The sequence below is a fragment of the Macrobrachium rosenbergii genome, chromosome 6 (assembly GCF_040412425.1).
Source record: "Macrobrachium rosenbergii isolate ZJJX-2024 chromosome 6, ASM4041242v1, whole genome shotgun sequence".
Lineage (NCBI taxonomy): Eukaryota > Metazoa > Arthropoda > Malacostraca > Decapoda > Palaemonidae > Macrobrachium > Macrobrachium rosenbergii.
In genome coordinates this window covers 32,371,966-32,394,148 of record NC_089746.1, presented here as the reverse complement: position 1 = coordinate 32,394,148, position 22,183 = coordinate 32,371,966, and the positions used below count along the sequence as shown (strand labels likewise).

Sequence of the window (22,183 nt, the reverse complement as noted above, 5' to 3'; positions counted from 1 at the left end):
GCATTTTTATTGAGTTCTTCATCAAAAAACCCTCAAATTTTTACTATTCTACCATTTTGGAGCCATATTTCTTCCGTCGGATCGGCGTGCGACACGTCCTAACCCTGGAAAATGCGTCGTAAACCGGGAAATAATTTCTGATGAATATATCTGAAAAGCGTCGTAACCTCGGAACGTCGTAAGCCGGACCCGTCATAAACCGGGGACTGCCTGTACACCTATTTTCCACCAGGTGTGTTTCAGATTTTTAGCTCATCAGAATTCTCCTTGACAGCCCACTATGTACGTAACTGGGAGGTTGGGCTGGGTCTACTATAACAGTAGGTAAGTATCCAAATAATAAAATTTATTTTGAAAAATTATTTTAACACATACAACTTACCTGTTAGTTACATATAGCTTTAGTCTTTGACGTCACGGCAAAATTTCAAAACGCGCGGCAGCGCCAGTCCGAATATCGGGTGATCGCCCTTACCTGCCCTCTGTCGGGGTACTAGGAACTATTCCAACATGCTTCAGAATAATTTTGCCGTCATGCCGGCGACATTGTTGTCGGTACTCGAGCGAAATTTCATTGTTTCTGCCTACATCGAGCTGTTTTCACTTGGTGAAGTACTCTCTTGTTGGTTTGCGGCTTTGCCAGTTTATTTTTGTCACCTATTTAGTCAGGTTTTCTGATAATTATGTCAGATTCTGGGTCTTATACCTTTAGGGTATGCAGCAAAGGCTGTAAGACGAGGTTGGTCAAGGCTAGTCTTGATCCTCATTCAATTTGTGTGGCTTGTAGAGGTCAGGAATGTTCATATGAGAGGAAGTGTGATGAATGTGTCAGTATGACTGAAAAAGATTGGAAGGCTCTATCTAAGTATGTAAAGAAACTTGAGAAAGATAGAGCCAGGAAAGCTTTAGCTAAGTTCTTCTTCTCTCTCTCAGAAACCGGAATCTCCCTTAGCTATGCAGGAAACTTCTATTAATATCCCCGTGGCTACTAATATTCCTATTCCTGACTCTGATATCCCTGAACCCGTTACTGTCTGAGTATCAAGTCCAGATGGACGCCAGATTTAACCTTATTGTGGGCGCCATGGAGGATATTGGCGTTAATGTGAAATCCCTTCATGAGCGTATGGATTCTTTCCAAGATATTGTGAATAATTTAAGTGCAGTGCAAAGTGTTAGTGTGGTGGAGGAGGTGGTTGCTCGGCCTACTTGTTCTCCTAGACCTAAGCCTCTGTCAAGCTCCCCTGCTCCTGGGAGAAGACATGCTGAAAGTCCAAGGGGAGGCGAGTGGGGTCTGCTCACGAGCAGCCGCCCCTCGAACAGTCCTGTTGTTTCCCAGGCTGTTTCAGAGTGCCGTTGGAAAGGGGACTCAAGGTCTTTCTTCAAGCTCCAGTGATTCGCCTGCAGAGGCTGGAGATTTCCACGAGTCTAGACCATTGAAGAGGTCCAGGAATCTTTCGCCTTCAGCGGTTCAGAAGAAGAAGCCATTTAAACTTATCAGAGCCTTCCTGTAGTTTTTGGGAGAGTCCGAGAGATTTTCGTCGTCAGAAGAGTCTTCTCCCAGGCGCAAAGGCTCATGTGCGCAAGAGGTATAAGACTTCCCATTCGGTATTGCCCAGCGTTCCCGGTGTTTCTCCTTTGGTTTCACGTAAGCCTATTGTGGCTTCTCGCCTCTTCCTCATCACGATCCTGGCTCTACTGATCATCGTTCCCCAGTTGGATCCTCGTTTACTCATGACTTTCTTGACGTGCACAAGAAAATTGGAAGCATTCTTGGCGGGCTCGGAAGGCCTGGTTCTTCTCAGCAAAGCCTTCTGAAGTGTATTTGATGCCTCCTCCTTCGTCTCGAGCTCTCGGAGCGCCCAGTCACAAAGCTCCTCCTCGATCTGTGTCTCTTGATCCTCCTTTTGTTCAGGCTCAGGATCAGGCTCGTCGCCTAGTCAGGCTCAGGCGCTCCCCTCAAGATTTAGCGCTCTCTCAGGCTCAAGCGCCTCAGGTAGCGCCAGGTGAGGCGCCATCCCAGGCTCCTTTTGTGGCGCCAGTTCAGGCTCCTCTTGTTGCGCCAGTTCAGGCTCCTCTTGTGGCGCCTACTCAGGCTCAGGCTCCTCCTCAAGCTCTTATTCAGGCTCCTACTCCTCCTTCACAAGATGTGTGTGTGCAAGCGGAAGGTTTTTCTCCTATTTCGTCTGAGGAAGAAGTTGTGGAAGAGTTTCCTGTAGACAACCAGACTCCTCTCAAAGATTATAAGAAGCTTCTTCGCTTCTTTATTGATAATTTTCCTGAGGATTTTGCACCTGCGGCCCGGCTTCCTCTCTCTCTCAGTACATGCAAGAGACTCAAGCCTTCTACCTCTTCCTTTATGAAGTTAGTGCTTTCTATTTCAGCCAAGAAGGCATTAAAGAAAATGAACTCCTGGTTGGAAGACAAACGTGATCAGGGAAAACTACTTTCTGCTTCCCTCCCAAGCTTTCTACTAAGATGAGAGGCTTGCTCGACACTGGGGAAGTTTTCTCTCTGGGAGCTTCTGCCTCCTCTCAGGGAGACTTCTCCAGTCTCGTTGATTCTACTCGTCGTTCTGCGATGAACTCTGCTCAGATTTTCTTCTCTCCTTCAGAGTTGGACCACCTTTTGAAGAACGTTTTCCGAGTTTTGGAAGTCATCAGTTTTATGGACTGGACTATTGGCGCTTTGGGTAGGAAGGTAAAGTCTTTTGGTCTTTCCGAGCGCATTTCGATGATTTCTCTTCTGTTATGTCCTGCTTAGATAAAGGGATTAAAATGGTGCGTCTGAGTTAGCCTCCATCTTCACGTTAGGAGTTCTTAGAAGCGACAACTTTGGTGCTCTTTTGTCGCTTCGTGGAGTTTCTAGGACTCAAAGATCGGCTCTTCTTTTCGCACCTCTGGATAAGAAGTACCTTTTCCCTCAAGAACTTGTGGCCAAGTGTCGAAATCCCTTACTCAGAAGTCCACACAGGACCTTTTGGCGCAATCCACTCGTAAACCAAAAGCTCCTCAACCTTCTCTGCCAGCGCAAACTCGTCCTCAAGTTAGTCAAGATAGGCCCTTTAAGTGGCAGGCCCTTCAACCGTGGGGATCTCGTTTCGGGGCAAAGCAAGATTTGTCTCCAAGGCTATCAAACCCTCAATTAAAAAGTGATCTGCATGTCCTCCATGCACTAGTAGGAGCCAGACTTCAGCAGTTCTGGCAAATTTGGGAGGAGATCGGAGCGGACCAGTGGACCACGTCCGTGCTAAAGGAAGGATATTCTATCCCTTCCTCAAGAGGCCCCCTCTTGCAACAGAACCTTTAGCTTTGACAGCATATTCCAGCAACTTAGAAAAATGCTCGGTTCTGAGTGCGGAAGTAGACTCCATGCTTTTAAAAGGAGCGATAGAGATCGTGGAAGAAGTCAACTCTCCAGGCTTTTACAACCGCCTTTTTCTTGTTCCAAAGGCCTCAGGCGGCTGGAGACCAGTCCTGGGCGTAAGTTCTCTCAACCTTTTCGTGGAGAAAACCAGTTTCTCGATGGAGACGGCGCAATCTGTCCTCAATTCTCTTCGTCCGGGGATTGGATGGTCTCAATAGATCTGCAGGGCGCTTACTTTCACATTCCGATCCATCCCGCGTCCAGGAAGTTTCTTAACCCGTTTTCCAGGAGAGGACTTATCAGTTCAGGACTCTGTGCTTGGTCTGTCCACAGCCCTCAAGTATTCACAAGAGTTATGTCCACTGTTGCCAAAGCTCTTCATCTCAGAGGAATAAAGATCTCTCTCTATCTAGACGATTGGCTCCTTCGTTTCCCAGTCTCAGTCTCAGTGCTTGGAGGATTTGAAAGTAACTCTCGACTTAACACAGAAGCTAGGACTTCTAATCAATTGGAAGAAGTCTCACCTATCTCCCTCACAATCCAGGATCTATTTAGGAGTGAGACTGAAACAGTTCCTTTTCTGGCTTTTCCGTCAGATCAAAGAATCTCGGACTGTCTAGCAAAAGTCCAGAACTTTCTGGATATGGATACCTGTTCATAAAGGCTTGGATGAGCCTCCTGGGAACTCTGGCGTCAATAGAAAAGTTTGTCTCCTGGGGAGACTTCACATGAGCCCCTTCAATTCTACCTCAGGGAGCAATGGAACAGGAAAAACGCTTCCAGACTCCTTTTCCTTTCCAATCTCGGACCTTATCAAGGAGGATCTAAGGTGGTGGTTAGATCGAAGAAAATTAGAGAAAGGTCTCTCTCTATTTCCGTCGAACCAGAACCACGAACTGTTTTGCAGGACTCGTCAAGAAGGATGGGGAGCGGCGTTGGGTGTAAAAGAAATTTCAGGTTTGTGGAATGTGACAGAAAAGAATGGCACATCAACAAGAAGGAGTTGAAAGCAATCCACCTGAGTCTCGTACACTTCCTACCATTCGTGACAGGGACAAACAGTTCTGGTTCATTCAGACAGCACCACAGCGTTGTCTTACATAAAAAAACAGGGGGCACTCATTCTTACTCCTCAGCGAGGTAGCAAGAGACCTCCTTTTGTGGGCAGAGAAGCACAAGATTCTGCTCCTAACGAGATTCATTCAAGGAGCCCTCAACGTGAGAGCGGCCTCCTTGAGCAGGAAGCACCAGGTTCTGTCCACAGAGTGGATTTTGCACGAAGAAGTGTGCAAGTCGCTGTGGAGACTTTGGGGTCAACCTCTGGTAGACCTGTTCTGACGAACAAGTCGAACAGGCTCCCAATCTTCTGCTCTCCTGTCCCGGACCAAGCAGCCTTCCAGACGGACGTAATGCTACTGAATTGGTCGGGTCTGGATCTTTTACGCCTTCCACGCCGTTCAAGATGTTAGGTGCGGTGTTGAGGAAATTTCAGCACCACTCCAACACCAGGATGATGTTGATAGCCCCCTTCTGGCCTTCCAGGGATTGGTTCCCAGTTCTCATGGATCTCTTGATCGACTTCCGAGGAGCCTTCCAAACAGAGTAGATTTACTCAGACAGCCCCACTTCAGGAGATTTCACGAAAACCTGTCAAGTCTCATCTAACACCGTTCAGACTATCGAACGTCTACTCAGAAGCAAAGGATTTTTTTAGAAAGCGGCTCAATCCATCGCTAGAGCCAGAAGACCGTCTTCGATCAAGGTCTATGAGTCAAGTGGAATATGTTTCAATTCATGGTGCAAAGATCATGACATTTCCTCTTCCAGAACCTCGTGACGAGATTACGGATTTTCTTTTGTTCCTCGGGAATAAGAACCTTTCTGTATCCACACTTAAAGGTTATCGTAGCATGCTGGCTACTGTTTTTCGTCTGAGGTTTGGATATCTCTAATAACCAAGATATAACGGACCTTATTAAATCCTTCGGTACCTCTAAGAGGTCAGATGCTAAAGTTGTTTCGTGGAATCTTGATGTAGTCCTGAAGTGGCTTATGTCTGAGAAATTTGAACCTGTGGATTCTGCTTCTTTAAGAGATCTTACAGGAAAACCCTCTTTTTAGTTTTGTTAGCTACAGCTAAGAGAATCAGTGAGATCCACGCCTTTGGATAAGAGAGTAGGATTCTCTGCTTTAAAAGCAATTTGTTCTTTGAAACTGTTTTTATGGCCAAGAACAGACCCCTTCGCACCCGTGGCCTCGCTTGAGAGATTCCGAGTCTGTCGGAATTGGTAGGTAAGAGCAGGAGAGGTTCCTCTGCCCAATCAGAGCCTTGAAATATTATTTGCGAAGGACTAAAGATATTAGGGTCCTTCTACCCAGATTCCCTATGGTGTTCGGTCAGGAACCCTCTTAGACCGATGTCCAAGAATGCCATGTCCTTTTTATTAGAGATCTGATTTCTGAAGCTCACTCCAATATTTCAGAGAATGATTTGAAAATGTGTAAAGTGAAGGCTCACGAAGTGAGGGCTATCTCTACTTCTCTCGCTTATAAAAGGAACCTCTCCCTTCAAGATATTGTGCAAGCAACCTACTGGAGATGTAAGTCTGTATTTGCTTTGCATTATCTCTCGCAAGTGCAGACAGTGTTTGATGAGTGCAGCACGTTAGGGCCCTTTGTTGTATCTGGCACGGTAATGGGTAAAGGGGTAAAGGAGGATTAACCTACCTTTACTTACTTGTTTTTTTGGAGTGTGAAGGTTTTTAGGTTGTCTGTGAGGGTAAGTGTTGGATAGTTTTACCCCACAGTTGGTTTTGGTTTTTATGGTTATGCTTTTTCTTTGGTGTTGGGTGACCCTTTTGTAATTCATGATGTTTGTGCTGCGCCTGAGCAGGGGCATACTTGTGGTATTGTCACGGCCATGTCCTAGGTGACTGATACCCAGCTTAAGCAATCTGCGACCAGGTCATTATACCCATCATTTGCTCTAAGGATAGCAGGTTACTGAGGCAGTAACTGTGGAATCAAAAACCTTAGCAGGTGAGGAACTAAGAAATTTTCTACATTAATAACCTTAATGTTTCCAACAACTCTTTTTAGCTGTCATTGCCCCACCTCCTAAAGGTGTCAATCAGCTATATGTAACTAACAGGTAAGTTGTATGTGTTAAAATGACATTTTTATTCTAAAATAATGTTTAACACATACTTACCTGTTAGTTACATATCTGAACCCACCCTCCTCCCCACGGGGACAGGTAGGCAAATTATTCTGAAGCATGTTGGAATAGTTCCTAGTACCCCGACAGAGGGCAGGTAGGGCGATCACCCGATATTCGGACTGGCACTGCCGTAACGTTTTGAAATTTTGCCGTGGCGTCAAAGACTAAAGCTATATGTAACTAACAGGTAAGTATGTGTTAAACATTATTTTAGAATAAAAATGTCATATTATTTGGAATGAATCTGCTTACTGTTAGTTAGCTTATATCTTCAAACCATTAGGTGCGATCAGCATGTAAAATAAATGAAGTATGCATGGCTAACCTCAGAGGAATGTCTTGGTAATCACCTGTTTCCCACCAGATACTGTTGGAATGTTTATGTCCTTGTAAGAATTCTCCATGCTGTGTCCTTGTGCGGATGGTGTGAATCGGCATTGGTAATGATTTTTATCTTTCTGGCTGATTTTCTCCTGTACAGTATTGTGCTAATTTTCTGTTTCTGCATTTTGTCATCTACAGCAAGCAGAGATGAAATCATTAGGCTGTATTAGAATGAGTTTGTCTAAACTGAATATTTTGGTTTTGTATGATGCCCATGTGTGTTAGCCTAGTTGTTGAAGCACAAGTATGGTTTTCTTATTGTTGAAGAAAATGAAGAGTGATCCAATAAGAGGATGAGTAATTTTGTGAAGTATCGGAAGATGTAAGAGGCTGATAGATTACGTAGACAATTCATTAGGGAGGGCCATAAGCCTACTCAGTCTTTTCCTTTGTCTTCCAGTGTTGCTTCTCCACCTCCATTGCCTGCTAGGTTAGGTCCTTTTTTACTCTTTCTGCTCTGACTTCATATGCTCCCTGTGTGGTTCAGGAGAAAAATAATAGGTAATTGAGAAGCAATCTTCTTTATTGGTTAGAAACTTGACCATATATCTTTAGGGGAAGAGTTTGGTTTCCCCTGCAAGGGAGAAGGTGTTGGAGGCTTGGTGTCTGTTTGTAGCCCACCCTTTGGACTGCCCTGCTTCTGTTGATCTTCTTTGCGGACAGGGAACCATGGCATGTCCCAGGGCCAAGGTTTGCGCCCTTCACCACCTCACCTCTCAACTGTCTTTAGGCTCAAATTCAATGCATTCTCCAAAGGATTTATTTGGTATTCAACCCTGGTATTCACAGGGGATAGGGACCACAACCACCCGCAAATAGCTAAAATCCGTGAATACTTGACATCCCCCTCTAAAAACGCTTATAAAACACCCAGAGACCCCCTCTTAAAAATGTTTATAACTGCCTATTTTAGTAGTTCAAACACCAAATGTATACCTTAAACTGTCATCCTAAAACACTTCATTATCATTTCAAAGTCATATTACAACATTACCCTTAAAAAAATATATGGCTTACAGTAAGTGTGAAAACTAATCGTTACCCTGAGAGAGAGAGAGAGAGAGAGAGAGAGAGAGAGAGAGAGAGAGAGATACACCTGCACATTAAGAATATTTAATACACTAGGGACATTATGTACACAAAGGTAAATAAAGATTAATTCACTTAACTAGGTTATAACATAGAGTATCAGTAAACATTAAACTAAAATCAGTCATAAAAGACAGAAAACTCCCTCACAAAGCGTGAGAGCTACAATCCAATTCCTTCCAGCCAATAATTCCCCTTCTGTCTATCTGTCTATCTATCTCTCACATTCTACAAGTATCCTTTGGCGTAGAGAGAGATAGATAGAGAGAAAGAGGGAGAGAGAGAGAGAGAAGGGCTGAACTGAGTTGTTTACATTGGTTAAACAATTAAAAATGTCAGGACAATATTTTTTTAATACTGCAATGATAATAGATCAGTATAAAAGTACACTATATATATATATATATGTATGTATATATATTCACGTATTTTCATTCCTCCCTCTTAGCCAGCCAAATAATAATTTGAATTTCTGCCCCCCCATAGCATGATTTTGGGGGACTAGGAAAGTCGTTAGGTGTAACAGGCAGAAGCCTTTCAAAAGGGGGCCCACTGTTTTTACCTTTAGGGACTTAGTTATAAGGCCTCTTTTTGTGTGAACCTATTACTGGCTGTGGGATTTGCTTTCAGATGTGACCTACCTTCATACAAACTCACCAACATCCTGAGATGTTAAAAACCAATGCTGGGAGACGAAGAGAAAACTTTGCCCAGAATGCACGTGTGAGAACAGCTCCCTCCTTTTTTCTCTCTATGTGGGTGCGGGCGTAATTACCAGCTACCAGATTTCGTCTTGCAAAGAGCTCATGTAGAACAGGAAGGTATGTCTGGGATGCGGTCCCCTGCCAGTCTTTTTTCTTCTTAAAATTCTCTCCATTTTCAATTTTCCAACCTTTCCATTCTCCCAGACAAGCCCCCCCCTTTTGTTAAGAATTACAGACAAAGCAGCCCAAAAATTCACCCCCATGACTTCCCCTAACTTGCCCTAAACTAATTTTAATTCAATTCAGTGATCAGCAGTAGGTTACTCCCTCCATAGTGTTACCACTGGCTAATTAAATTTAATTAATCAACTCCTGTGTAGCATGCTAATCCTGGACTTTCTTCCAGGGTCGTCGCTACTATCTGCACAGTCGACCCAGCCTTGTGAACTCAAATCATCTTAAAAGTACTGCCATTCTCAATAAACGCATGAATTCCATAGTACACAGTCCGGGAAGCAATAACCTGTTCCCCCTTTTCATTGCACACTAGAGAGCCTGATCCTTCAAGACGAATTTAACTCGTGCAGAAATTTATTATGCATTGCCAATTTGTATTTTTTCATTATTTGATTTTACTTGCTGTATCATCAGCCTTCAGATTACCTCCTTGGTTGTTTTCTGTAAATAAATTCAGTTTAATGTAACTAGATACTCATCTCACATGGCGACCTTCCAATCCCTGATTAATTAATGGTAATGTCAAGGTAAGTTACCCATTTTTTCCCTTCATTTTGTTACAGGTTGGTCTTCTTTGTTGGTCCATTAAGGCAATAACTAAATAAAGACCCCCTTGCATTCCTCCAAAGAGACCAATCTGTAAAAATATATATATATATATATACAGTATATATAATATATATATATATATATATATATATATATATATATATATATATATATATATATATATATATATATATATATATATATATATATATATATATATATATATATATATATATATATATATATATATATATACACACAGGCAGTCCCGGTTATTGGCGGGGTCCGTTCTCAGGGTGTGATGATAACCGAAAATCGCCATTTCCGGGGCTTATCGGCACCGATAAGCACCGATTTTCAGTTATTGGCACCTCTGTTAATTATGTATCGGCACCAATACTCAATTATCGGCGCCGATAAGCAGAAATTGGTGATTTTTGGCGTTGAAAATTGCAGATTTTTGTCGCTAGACAAGTCCCATAAAACGGGATCGCTGTTAACCGAGCCTGCCATTAACCGGGGACTGCCTGTATGTATATGTGTATGTATAATATATATATACATACATATATGTATACATTTATATATACAGGTTGTCCATCACTAATCCGGCAATCAGTAGTCCAGAACAATCAGTAATCCAGCACAAATTTCGGCTAGAGTAATTTCTAATGTTTCCGCACTAATTTTCAAATTTCCCGGGTCGCTAAGCTAACTTCCTCGCCCGGCCGCTTGATTTGGTGGTGCAGTGTGCTGCATCAACAAACTGGTAACCCTAGCCTATATTATACTGAACTCTATTCACGTATTAACAGTATTATACATACAACAACATAACGAATGTGCATCTTTTTCATGGATCTTTTAAAAAGTTATGCTTTACTACATTGTATCCAGTTGTGTATATTCTCATATTGCTTTTGTATTATAAATTGCGATCAATGTTTATTTTCCCCACATTTAACTCAGTTCAGAGCGCTTATCTTGCTTCTAGTTGCGTAAATGAATCTAGATACTTTATTTATTTGGGACAAGGGTATTTTTCGTTATTCGAAGTGTTTAAGTCGAAATATAACTTGAATACGTCTCCTTGTGAAATTACTTTAGCTTTTTTTTTTCATTAATATATGACGTTCGCGGGAATCGCGGCTGGCCGTTTTGGGGGCATGTTTGTTTTGTGTAAAAAAAAATCCAAGATTCCGTTCGCTATTTTCTCTTGATTTCATCATAATACGAGCTTTACGTATTTATCTTCTATCGGCATGAAAACAGCAGTAATTTGTATTCTTTCATGCTCAGTAGTTTTGATTAAAATACATTCTCTCCAGTTTTATTTACGGTCGAGTTTCATCCATGTTGCCGATGCACGATAATTTATAGTCATTAGCAGCTTGAACATTGTTTTTCAGCTTCAGCTGCAACATGCAACAAAGTTACTGTAGCAGTATATTACCATTTCCTTGCCGATCTTTTCTCCAAAGCGAATAAGGGTATAGTGTAAAAAATATATCAGTTCTATTGTACAGTACTTAACGTCATTTGTAACATAACTACAGTAATTGTTTAACCGTGCGATGGTTGAAATACAAGCAAAACGGTTGTTATCCAATACGATTATTAGCAAAACAACGGTTTCCCGTTCGGTTGTTTATGGCTGTACGTTACTAACAATACTTTTATCATTGTCTTTTACTTTTTTAATTTCAGATGGAATAAAGAGATGGAGGAAAAGAAGTTGGTCTATTGTAAGTTGATCTCTTGCTGTCTAATTATAAACTGCTGCCTGCGCCTGTGCGAAATCTAAAAATATATCCTAAATATTTTTGTATCGGTATTAATTACTAACCCCATAAATCTTAAACTTGAAATATATCGTAAAGTCAACTTATCATAACTTATCGAGCACTACCTGTATTTGATAATTGTCTTTCTTTATTAACCAACTTGTACTGATTATGGGATATTTTAATTCTAAGATGAGGTGCTTAGCTACTGGGTTTCAGTGTATTCTAGCCTAATAAATGGCTAATCTAGCAAAATGGCTAATCTGGCACCCTCCAGGTCCCAATGATGCCGGATTAGTGATGGCCAACCTGTATATATATATATATATATATATATATATATATATATATATATATATATATATATATATATATATATATATATATATATATATATATATATATATATATATATATATATATATATATATATATATATATATATATATACACACACACACACACACACACACACACACACACACACACACACACACACACACACACACACACACACACATTGCAACAAAGGAAACTTCTTTTCCAGCAACCTTACCCGTTTTTTACATCCGTAACATAACAGAGAAAGAAATACAATTCACTTCAATTGTATTAATTACTAGCACTGTGGGTTTTCATTCGCCCCTTCGTAAACTCTCTCCATTCCCAAAATGGTTAAGCCTTTAATCCTTCTCTCTGTTCAAAATGACTGCCTAAGGCCTTGTTTCCAGGTGACCTTCGAAGATGCCGTCCTCGACGTCGTCAGACAACGCGCAAGGGAGGAGCTAGAAAGAGAAAGTTGGCGCCATGCCACTCGGGAATGATGACCTCTCCACGAGGCCTGACTGAATGCCCACGTGCTTGCTATAGAAAACGAGGCGAAGATTCACCTTTGCACCACCTATCTGGATGTCAAGGCGTAACCCTCCGAGGTTAGAAATAGGCCTTACCACAGCAGTCGAGAGAGGGAAGCGCTCAGAATTCCACGATGGACAGATGTCCTTACCTTTGCCTGTCCCTTGCACCCTCCATGTGTTTGACCCTGAGGTTCGAACCAGTATTTTGTTGTGGCATCCCTTAATTCCCTCCTCCAGCGTCGGCACCCTATTGAACGAGGACATTGTCATCTTGATGATGTTAATATACTGGGAGCAAGGTTTCTTATTCAGTCATGTTCCTGTTATTTCTCTGATTTATTTTTCCATTTCTGTTGTGCGATCACCCTCAGTACTGTGTGTTGAATTATCAGGTGTTAAGGAAATTATGCATCTAGTGTTGAACTGAGTTATTTGGCACCCTTTTGTGCATTCCTCAGTTCCCTTTGAGCACCTTATTGTTCATGCAAGTAACTTTGCATCTATTGCAGATAGGCCTCAGCTGTGGAACCACTCGGCTCTATCCTCATGCAGTGGCCTTATGCAACCCCAAGTAGCTCATTAGACAGGTTGGTATTGTTTTTGGCTAGGACTCTGCTGGGCCGCATTCGATCTCCGACTGGCCAATGAAGAATTAGGGGAATGTATTTCTGGTGATGGAAATTAATTTCTCGCTATAATGTGGTTCGGATTCCACAATAAGCTGCAGGTTCCATTGCTAGGTAATCAATTGGTTCTTAGCCACGTAAAGTAAATCTAATCCTTCGGGCCAGCCCTAGGAGAGCTGTTAATCAGCTCAGTGGTCTGGTTAAACTAAGGTATACTTAACTTATGCCACCCCATAATCTACCCCTCTGCAGTGTTCCTGTTATGAAGACAACATCGGTGTAGAATATTTCTCCAGAATAGATTTCACTCATTTAGCAGGATCATTTATTGCCTGCCCCATAATTTCTCATTCTTCTGATCTGTTTATTATGTAAATATTGTTAATTAAGAGAACCCTTGAGTTTGCGTAATCTTCCCTCACATGAAGTAGGCCCTAAGCCACAGTATTTCTCTTGATTTATTTGTCTACAGAGTTGCCTTAATCAGTCTTATTTAGTCAGATGTTGTAATGAAATACAGTAGATGTCTTGATAATGTAAAGAAGTCCTGCGATTATCTGTTGTCGCCCAGAATCAAGTAAGTATCTAAGGTATATCCGTAGCAGTATACTGTATATATGTGTATATATACTTTACAGGCAGCCCCTGGCTAATGGCGATCCGGTTTTACAGTGCTTGTCTAGCGACGAAAATCGGCAATTTTCGGCACCAAAAATCGCTGATTTCCACTTATCGGCACTGGTAATTGGGTATTTGCACCGATACATACCTAACAGAGGCGCTGATAACCAAAATCCAAAAATCTGCGTTTTTCAGCTCCGATAAGCCCTGGAAATCACCGATTTTCAGTTGGGAGGGGTGTTGAACATCAATTTTTTTTATACAGTACAGTACAAATTATGATGGTAATAGATCGGTATTAGGGATTTCACTTTAACATTTGATTGATATTTTGCTGTTTTTACATTAGTATTAGTATTTGAAAATTAGTAAATCAATTATTTATCACACAGAAAAAGATGCATGTTGTATATGCATACAAATTTTCTCTCATCTCAGAGAGAGAGAGAGAGAGAGAGAGAGAGAGAGAGAGAGAGAGAGAGAATTCATACACTACTGACAGTACATACCAAAGCATCATGCTACAAGCTGTGTGCTTCCAACCCCTTCAGCCAATAGCATGTCATCATGGAGAGAGGAGGGGATGAACATGTTTTTTTATACAGTACATATTACAATAATAATAGATCGATATTAACCCTTAAACGCCGACTGGACGTATCATACGTCGACTAAAATTGTCTGTTGGGTGCCGAGTGGACGTACCGTACGTCGACTACAAAACATTTCAAACTTCGGTCAACTTTGACTCGACCGAAATGGTCGAAAAACGCAATTGTAAGCTAAAACTCTTACATTCTAGTAATATTCAATCATTTACCTTCATGTTGCAACAAATTGGAAGTCTCCAGCACAATATTTCGATTTATGGTGAATTTTTGAAAAAAACTTTTTTCCTTACGTCCGCGCGGTAACTCTGCTGAAAATTTCAGAAATTCTTTCGTCATTTTGTTGTAATTTTTGCACTGTTTTATATTAGCCATTACGTAAAATTTTATATATGAAAATGTGTGCAATTTCATGTAAAATACAACATAATACAACCCATGGTTGTAGCTTTTATCAGTTTGGAAATATTTTCATATAAATCACGATAACTGCCAAAATTTCAACCTTCAGTCAACTTTGACTCACTGAAATGGTAAAAAACGCAATTGTAAGCTAAAACTCTTACATTCTAGTAATATTCAATCATTTACCTTCATTTTGCAATAAATTGGAAGTCTCTAGCACAATATTTCGATTTATGGTGAATTTTGAAAAAAATTTTCCTTACGTCTAAATCCAGAAATTCTTTAAGTCTACGTTGTCGTAATGTTTGCACCGTTTATATTAGTCGTTACATAAAAACTTTTATATATGGAAATGTGCGCAATTTCATGTAGAATACAACAGAAAATAACTCATGGTTGTAGCTTGTATCAGTTTTGAAATATTTTCATATAAATCACGATAACTGCCAAAATTTCAACCTTCGGTCAACTTTAACTGACCGAAATGGTAAAAAAACGCAATTATAAGCTAAAACTCTTACATTCTAGTAATATTCAATCATGTACCTTCATTTTACAACAAACTGGAAGTCTCTAGCACAATATTTTGATTTATGGTGAATTTCTGGAAAAAAAAAACTTTTTCCTTACGTCTCGCGCTGTAACTCGGCCAACATCTCAGAAATTCTTTCACACGTCTTAATGTTTGCATCGTTTTACATTGGTCATTACATAAACTTTTATATATGAAAATGTGTGCAATTTCATGTAGAATACAACAGAAAATAACTCATGGTTGTAGCTTTTATCAGTTTTGAAATATTTTCACATAAATCACAATAACTGCCAAAATTTCAACCTTCGGTCAACTTTAACTCGACCGAAATGGTTGAAAAACGCAATTGTAAGCTAAATTTCTTACATTCTAGTAATATTCAATCATTTACCTTCATTTTGCAATAAATTGGAAGTCTCTAGCACAATATTTCGATTTATGGTGAATTTTTGAAAAAAACATTTTCCTTAGGTCCGTGCGGTAACTCGGCCGAACATCTCAGAAATTCTTTCGTCACATTGTCGTAATGTTTGCACCGTTTTATATTAGTTGTTACATAAAGTTTTATATATGAAAATGTGTGCAATTTCATGTAGAATACAACAGAAAATAACTCATGGTTGTAGCTTTTATCAGTTTTGAAATATTTTCATATAAATCACGATAAATAGAAAAAATTCTACCTTCGGTCAACTTTAACTCGACTGAAATGGTTGAAAACTGCAATTGTAAGCTAAAACACTTACAGTATAGTAATATTCAATCAATTAGCTTCATTTTTCAACAAACAGGAAGACTCTAGCACAATATTTTGATTTATGGTGAATTTTTGAAAAAACATTTTTTACATCCGCATGCGTTATGAATTCATGCATCATTTTGTGATAATATTTTCTGTGTTGCTTTGATCGTTTTACAATTTGTTATATACCAAAATCATCGCAATTTAGTGTACAATACAAAGAAAAAAAAAAATAACCCGTTAGCTTTTAACCGTTTTGCTCTGGATTTGTATAAAATTATATATGAAAATTTTTTTGCTGTCATATATTTCAATATTTATATATGATAATGATATTTTCTTCATTTCTGATGGTTGCATACTAAACTTTAGGCAATGACAAAAAAGGAGCCAAAATTAACTCTTAATCTTAAAAACTAAGCGTGCTGTGATTTTTTTAAAAAAACTTTTTTTCCGCTTCGGCGCTAACTCCCGAACGCCACCGGCATACGGGAGACGTTTTTGTAAATAGAGGCTCGGCGTTAGAGGGTTAAGGGATTTCACTTTAACATTTGATTGGTATTTTGCTGTTTTTACATTAATATTAATATTTGAAAATTAATAAATCAATTATTTATCATACAAAAAGAAATAATGTTACATATGCAAAAGATTCTGTCTCTTAGAGAGAGAGAGAGAACAAAAATGCAACTCATACACTACTGACAGTATATACCAAGGCATCGAGCAACAAGCTGTGTGATTGGCTACTCCCAACCCCTTCAGCCAAAAGCATGTTATTGTGGAGAGAGAGAGAGACAGGTGGGTGGGGTTTATGAATGCCGTTTTTTTTATATAATACTTATTGCGATGATATTGAGGGGTTTCGCTTTTAACATTTGATTGATATTTTGCTGTTTTTACATTATTAGTATTTGAAAATTAATAAGCCCTTAACCAGCATTTGTATCAGAATGAAAAGCATTGGCAATTCTAGATACAGATTTCAGGGCTCCCTAAGTCCTTAACAAGCATATGTATCAGAAATAAAAAGCAGTGGCAATTTTATGAAAATCACCCCAAAGCAACCCCAACCATTTGCTTTTAGAATAAAACATATAACCTGTCAATTAAACATGCCAAGGGCAGAGACACTACCTGCTAGTTATTCGGTTAGCCCCCCCACCCAACCTTCCAGAGGTAAAATGTTGTAGATATTTTAATTCAGCAAAAGCAGAAATGTCCAATGAGGTAATGTGATCAATATTTTTTAGATCATTCCACCCAACAGGATAATTCTGCTGCAGTTTTCACAAATGGCTCAAAGTCAGACGGTGTTGGCTTTGGAATGGCCTTTCCTGATGTAGAAAGAAATGGGAGATTATCAACTGTTTCATATATTTTTACAGTAGAATTGCATGCAGTTTTAAAGGCAGTGAAAGAAATTTTAACTCAAAATGGTAGTAGTTTACTATATATTGTGACCAATGAAATCTTCAGTCTTTAGAATTGTTGAACTCTTTACACCCACTGATTTTAGAGATATTGGAATGGCTGTTGTTAGTGAAAAGAAGGGGTAAAGAAGTAAATTTTTGCTGGATTCCCCTATGTTGGGATGGTTGGGAATGATCAAGCTGATCAGCTAGCTAAGTCATCAGTCACCTCACCAGAAACCAGGAAATGCACATTACCATATAGGGATATATTTCCTCTTGTAGGTCAGAAAATGAAAATCCTTTGGCAGTCCCTTTGGGAAAATATTGAAACAAATCAATAGATGCCCAGTATTACCCCTTGGTCATATCCCTATATACCAAGGGGACAAGAAATGATATTGTGTGGCTAAGGATTGGACACTCATGGCTTCTTGATGTCGGTTGAAAACCCTTCATACTTCAGCAGCTGTATTGTGCCCTTTACTGTGAGACATTTGCTGGTCAAATTTCCTAGTCGTGGGAATATAAGACATAGGTTCCTTTCTTGGGGACGTGACAGAGATGGACATTTTATCCTTGTTATAATTTTTGGGGAGGATTGTAATATGGAGCAGTTATGTATCTTTGTTAGGGAAGAAGGCCTCCTCAAATTTTAAATCATATACAGTAAACCCCTGGAAATTGGGGATCACGTATGACTCCCCTGCAAATAGTTAAAATCCATGAATAGTTAACATCCCCCTCTAAAAACGGTTGTAACTAACTGCCTGTCTTGAAAGTTCAAATACCAGATGTATACTTGAAGTATCCATCCTACATCAAATATACCTTAAATTATTGTCCTATTACTGTATTAATCTTTGAAATGATATTATTAATATAATTTCAAAGTCATCTTAAACATTTTACCCTTAAAAATATATATGCAGCCAATAACAGAGAGAGAGAGAGAGAGAGAGATATGAACTGAGTTGCATGGTTAAACAATTATAAATGTTAATAATACAGTATATATTATGTGTATCTTTCTATCAACCACTCTCCCTTTCTATCCATCTATCCATCTCTCACCTTTGGCGTGAGAGAGAGAGAGAGAGAGACCTCTGAATGGGCAACATCATGCACCACCACGAGGACAACACTCTCTACCCTTGTGGTCAATATGTCAAGATATTTTGGGGAGACGGGGAACAAGACGAGGAAGAAAATTTACTTAGCTAAAATCTTACTACAGTAATTCACTATATTTTCTTTAATGAATAATTTCCTGTTTACATTAATATTAATATTTGAAAATTGGTAAATTGTTTATTTCACACAAAACAAATAAACATATTACATTTGCATAAAAATTCGCTCATCTCATTAAGAGAGAGCGAGAGAGAGACTGAGAAAGTAAGGGAGAAAGAGAGAATGAGGTATTATTTTTATTATTTAATATTTAATCGTATTAAACTTGATATTATTTGAAAATTAGTACTTTAAATCATTATTTTATCATAAAATGTACCCTCTAAAACTGCTTACACTATCATCCTGAGCATCGTATCTATAATGGGTGAAAAAAACCAGCTTAAGCACCAGTTGCCTACAGGGTTTGCTATAAGGAGGTCCCTCGGGCACTATAAAGGGGTTCCTCCAGAATCTGTGGAGGGGAGAGAACTAGTTTTTTCTACAAGCCAAAGCTAAAAACCTGTATCATTCCACATAAATTTTTCTCTCTCTCTCTGAGTTATTACAGCATATGATCTTATTATTTAATCTTATTTTACTATTATTATAGGTACAGTATTATTATTTTTATTATTATTATTATTATTATTTAAGCTTATTAATCTTATTAGTATTTGAAAATGAGTACTTATTATTACCTGTATTATTACAGGTACAGTATTACAGGCAGTTTCCAGTTCATGGCAGGCTCGGTTAACGGCGATCCGGTTTTACGGTGCTTGTCTAGCGATGAAAATCGGCAGTTTGTGGCACTAAAAATCGCCGATATCTGCTTATCAGGACATTGGTCAATAATTTGGGTATTGGCACCAATACATACCTAACAGAGGTGCTGATAACCGAAAATCTTTTCTTTACAGAGCCCCTAGGCCCAGAAAATCGACAAGTTTTGGTTAGTGGCGATTTTCGGTTATTATCACACCCTCAGAACGGAACCCCCTCCGATAACTGGGGACTGCCTGTATTATTATTATTATTATTATATTTAATTAATCTTATTTTAATAATCTTAATAATATTTGAAAATTAGTCAATCTTTATCATAAAAAGTGTATTTAGTCATGAGAAAACATCAAAATACACTAATTAGTGAATATTTCTCGACGAAAAAGTCTGTGATTTGCCAGATTTTTCATGAATAATTTGGGGATAAGTTCCATAGAAAAATATGTGAATTGTGAGAGTGCGAAAGAGGAGGTTAACTGCACATGTGCAGTATGTGTGTATGTATGCATGTACAGGATACAGTAAACCCCATATTCACAGCAGATGCTTACCACACACACACACACACCTAAAATCCACAAATACTTAAAACCTCTCTAAAAACACTTAGAACTGCCTATTTTGATAGTTCAGACAAAAAAAAAAATCTCTAAAAATGCTTATAACTGAGTATTTTAATAGCTTTATCACAAAAAGTGCATTTAGTCATGAAAATGATATGAAAGTACAGTAATTAGTGGATATTTTTCAGCGAAAAATACTGCAAATGGGCGGATTTTATACGAATAATGTGTATATACATTCCACAGAGAAATCCGCAAATACTGTACGTGGGTTATACTGTACAGTAGTCCCTTTTTTTACACGGTTTCTGTTACACATGGTTTTAAATTTCCCGCCTTGAAGTATGTTTTCGCGCCACGTTCCACATTTTCGCAGATCTGCAGGAACAACAACAAACAACAGCCTCAGTCCACGTGCGTCTGTATTCCCGACTGCATCCGTTGTTATTCAGCAATATTTTTAGTTGTTTTATAGTGGTTAAAAGTTATTACTATGGCATCAGTTTTCAATTTCAGTGAAAACAAGCCAGCAAAGAAAATAAGAAAAGTGCTTTGTTTAGAAGAAAAGAATGAAATTCTTAAGAAAATAAGTGGTGGAATGAGTTATACAACAAAAGCTCGTCAATATGGCTTGAATGAACCAAGCGTTCGGACAATAAAACGTCGAGAAAAGAACATGAAGGATGCTCTGGCTGTGCTTACCAGGATCGACAAAAGTGATGATGCATGTGTGAGATGATGCTTTAGTGAAAATGAAGAAAGCCCAAGGTTATGGATTCAAGACCTGAACAGACGACATGTGCTGCTAAATTCCAATTTCATTAGGACAAAGGCTAAGCATCTGTATGCACAGTTTGCAAGTGATAAAAGTGCTATAGAAGATCTTGTTAAGTAGTAATGATGATGATGATGATAACAACAACAATGATAGTGATATTGATAGACCTACCAGTTGTAGTGTAAGCAGCAAAGAAAAATTTGCAGCCAGCAAGGGCTGGTTCAGAAAATTCAAGAAGCATTAAGGCTCATACAACGTAAAAATAACTGGCGAATTGCCCTCAGCAGACTGTGGCAGCAGACTCGTACCCACATGAGTTTGCTGAAATCATAAAAGAGAAACATTACAGGCCAGAGCAAGTTTTCAATGCGGATGAGACTGGTTTATGGTGGAAAAAAATGCCCAAGAGAACATTTATTCATAAGGAAGAAAAAAGTGCTCTGGGTTTCAAAGCATCAAAAGTTCAAGTGCCTGTGTTACTGTGTGGCAATGCAGCAGGTCATATGATGAAACCCATGCTGTTGTATTGTTCCAAACGCCTGCGTGCTTTGAAAAATAGAGATTTGAACACGACGCTCCCGGTGTTTTACTGCTCTAATAAAAAAGCATGGATGATGGCTGCACTGTTTCTTGACTAGTTCCACAATTGTTTTGTACAGGAGGTGGAAAAATATCTATCTGATAAAGGAATAGACTTCAAAGTATTGCTCATCGTAGATAACTGCCCAGGCCATCCAGAAAACCTCAAGTTTGCTCACTCTAACGTTGAGGTTGTATTTCTTCCGAAAAACACAACCGATGGATCAGAGAGTAATCGCTGTATTTAAGGCTAAATACGCTGAGAAAACATTCATGATGCTCAGGGAGTCTCTTGATAAAAGTGAAATCAGTGTTTGGGATATATGGAAGAAATTTGACATAGCCAACTGCATTGCTTTTATTAAAGAAGCCCATGGTGATTTTTCTATGAAGTGTGTGAATTCATGCTGGAGGAAATTATGGCCCAATGCTTTGAATGACTTTGAGGGCTTTCTGAGTGTTGTTTCTCAGATTAAGAACATTGTAAGGATGGCTCAGGAAGTTGGTGGTGAGGGATTTGATAATTTACATCCTGATGAGGTGCAAGACGAACTTTTGGGTCATTCAAATGAAGCCCCCACAGATGACGAACTAGAACAACTCGTTAGGGAGGAGGAGAAAATGGAAGAAGAAAAAGACGAAGAATTTAATGAGCCACCAACACTAACACTGGAGACGATTGGAGAAGTGTTAAGAATGACAAGGAACATCACTGATAAAATTTTCAAGATCGATCCTTCACTTGAGAGATCTCAAGATCAAGAGGCTCATAGAAAGTGCAATGGCGCCCTACTACGAGATGCAGAGATCTATGAGGAGGAAGATCTCGCAAACAACAATCAGACACTTCTTCATCCCTGTCCCCAAAAAACATGGTTAAATGAATTGGTGAGTACATTATTGGTCACTGTCCATTTAATTGTTTAATTATTAAATATAAAATGTGTTCTATTACAAGTTTCATTATTTGTCAATAGTGTAGAAATTTGATGACGAATTTAAACAATCACATATTTGCTTCACATTAACCAAAAAAGGCACAGGTTGCCACATCTTTTTGCTTGTGAATTTATCGGGAAATACTGTAGTTTATTATGTTTCACCGTTAAGGGTTAACTACATACGAAAACACACAAGATTACGTGCTGACTCAATTTTTTTG

The 22,183-nt window shown here is 39.1% G+C and overlaps 1 protein-coding gene across 1 annotated transcript in view; it reads left to right on the top strand.

Moving 5' to 3' along the window:
* Positions 1-22,183, top strand: part of casp (Fas associated factor casp) — a 158,458-nt gene that overhangs the window by 17,651 nt on the left and 118,624 nt on the right.